This window comes from Dysidea avara, chromosome 6 (genome assembly GCF_963678975.1).
Source record: "Dysidea avara chromosome 6, odDysAvar1.4, whole genome shotgun sequence".
Lineage (NCBI taxonomy): Eukaryota > Metazoa > Porifera > Demospongiae > Dictyoceratida > Dysideidae > Dysidea > Dysidea avara.
In genome coordinates, this window is record NC_089277.1 from 3,688,257 (window position 1) to 3,691,188 (window position 2,932).

At 35.4% G+C, this 2,932-nt stretch overlaps 1 long non-coding RNA gene across 2 annotated transcripts in view; it reads right to left on the reverse strand.

The window, feature by feature from the left end:
• Positions 1-512, reverse strand: part of LOC136258881 (uncharacterized) — a 17,702-nt gene extending 17,190 nt beyond the window's left edge. For both annotated transcript variants that reach the window (XR_010703081.1, XR_010703080.1), the window contains exon 1: positions 145-512. This is a non-coding gene — a long non-coding RNA (uncharacterized lncRNA). The remainder of the gene's footprint in view (positions 1-144) is intronic.
• Positions 513-2,932: the final 2,420 nt, after the last annotated feature.

The window sequence follows — 2,932 nt, forward strand, 5'->3', positions numbered from 1 at the left end:
CAGGTGAGTATATATATATATATACATAGATGTAGGAAGTGCCCCCCCCCCTCAATAATTCGGCTAGCCATTTCAAGTCATCCAATCCCTTAAGTTCTCAACTGTTTACTTACCACAAACATTTCAAACTACTCTATAATTCACCTTTCTATTCATCAATCCAATTTATGAAACCATCAACTTGCACAGTGACTCCTCAGCAGCATTTAAATTCATATCAATGATTGTGGCAAGCACCTCTAAAATTAATTTTCGTAGTGTTTGTGACAGACACAGAACTAAATTATACAAGAATGCACTACTGGAATGTTTCAAGTATGTTGTACTGCTAAAAATACACTGAAATTCAATCTCGGAGCATTAGTTTTCAACACTGGCGGATGCCCTCCAGACCTCCATAGTTTAGCATGCTTCACATGCTCAGCTTTTGTTTTTATCTACCACTGTCTGGCCACCCAACCACGAGGTGTTTGCTATGCCGATGATATATACTCACCCTGAGGATATACGAAGATTACTAAATCCCAAAATAAAATAAAAATATAAATAAATAAATAAATAAATAAAATACTAAGTCCCACAATTGATTGTCACTACCATTTTGAACAAGCTAACAAGAGAAAGACTGCCAGCATGTCTACTGTGCCCCACTATGGTGAATCAAGACAGGAGCAGATCCAGCACATTAATTGCTGAAAAGTTGAAGAGCAAACAAAAAGGTCACAGCAATAATGGCTATTATATATATATATATATATATATATATATATATATATTATATTACGTGTGTAAAATCTTTATAGCTTCATAGGTAAGTTACATTGCCTCATGAACACTGTGACTGCTTTATTAGAGTGATTGACTGCTCTATTAGAGTATCTCAATCTTGTACGCAGGATGTGCCCCCCCCCCCCCAAAAAAAAAAAAATCCACCATTGGTAAGTGTAAGTTGTTTAATTAAGTTACTTTGTGTGTGTATGGGTTGTTAGTATTCTGTGGAGTGCGAGTTAATTTAGACACATGGTATATACTACAAGTAAAAGAAGAAAATTAAGAAATTCAAGGGATAATGTAGTACTAGTACTGCTGCTGCAATAAAAAGTACTGAAACAAGCTAGATCAGAGTACAGTAGGACCTCCTTATTCGATCACCTGTGTGCCAGTTCAATCATATAAAAGTGAAACCCATTCATTTATTATACAGAGTTCTGTACAATAACTCTAATAGAACATACACTACTCTAATAGAACATACACTACTCTAATAGAACATACACTACTCTAATATAACGTTCACCTAATGACGAAATACTCTAATAAAGCAGTCACTTATACTGTTCAGATAATCGATATTCAAACAATTGAGGTCCCACTGTAGTACGTAATGTCCAGAAAACACAGTAACTTTATAACTCATTCCTCTGGTAGTGAGTGGTAGCAGGGAATAAAAGAACTGTGTCCCACTTTCCAGGTTCATGACTCATAAACTCTCTTTTTGTTGATTTATGAGTATTATGATGTATAGCATTCAAGCATGGAAAACACCCCTCATTAGAGATGCACTGATATGGGATTATACCAATATAGCAACATAGATACTAGACTTAGTGTCTATGTTGCTAGTATCTATGATAGCAATATATCAGTTATTGCTATCATAGATACTAGCTTCAAAATTACCAATTCTGATACTGATATTTTTAGCATTGAACATAAAAAATTAATGTTAATAATATGACAAGAAAGCTTTAAAAGTGGAACAGTTAGCAATATCAGCTTGATGCTCTACCCACTATTCTAAGTATTAAGTGAAATATCTCGTAAACTGCTAAAACTCAACTTTTTACTGATACCAATATTGTGGTATTGGAACTAATCCCAATATGCACCCCTCTACCCTCATGTAATAACATTCTGCATGACTGCACTTAGTATGATACCCTTTGAAACACGGTTGTATCACATGTCTTGTAAACCAGACCCTATTGGCCTAGCTTATCTCTAAATGATAAGTGCAGCCTACAAACTAACCAACCTCCAAGGATAAGTAGTGACTTCCAATCACATTGCTCATTAAGGGGGGCAAGTCACCAGTTGGTCTGAAACTTTGGTTGTCCATGCCTTGTGATGAGTGCACATCTGTTCATTCATTAGCCTAATTATATGTGTAATAGTTGTACCACGGACATGAGCGCTTTGCCTGATATGTATGCACTTACCATAGGGCCACAGAAGTCTTTTATAATTATGGTGGAGTTTAAAGATACAACGGTACTTTCACTTTTTACATTATTAATCCTTTCAGAAACTAAGCTACTAACTTCTTCCCCGTATGAAGGAAAAAACTTATTTGTGGTTACTTAATGGTTTGCATGATTAACATAATTTATATAGCTGCTATAGAGTGAACTGAATAGAATAAACTAAAACCCACAATCAATGTTAATATGAGTGTCTTATATCAGATCAGCAAATTTTGACAAGTGTTAAGACCTAGTAGAATGAATAAAATTTTTGCTGAACTTACCTTGCAAAAACAACACAGGTCTGTATAATGTTTCCATATAAGGTAATTTTTACTATAGACTTAATTCAGCAAAAGTTTTGTGGCACATGTGGTCCTGATATAAGCAACAGTATTCACATCTAGAAGGCTTCAGTTTGTAAAACAGTAGTAAATCTGAAGCACACTGATATCACGTGATTAGCCAAACACATCTCACTGTATAGCCACTATGTTTGCCATAAAGCACAAAAAAATTTGTAGCTATAGGAAAACGGGTCATTAAAAGACTACAGAGAGAATCTCCAGTCCAGGACATTTGTGACCAGATCTGCAAAAACCGGTGCATTTTTCGATGTTTATAATCTGCTCAGCCAAGTGTATGCTCTGGCCAAGTTCCAGCCTTGTATGCCAACAACTTTGGGAGTT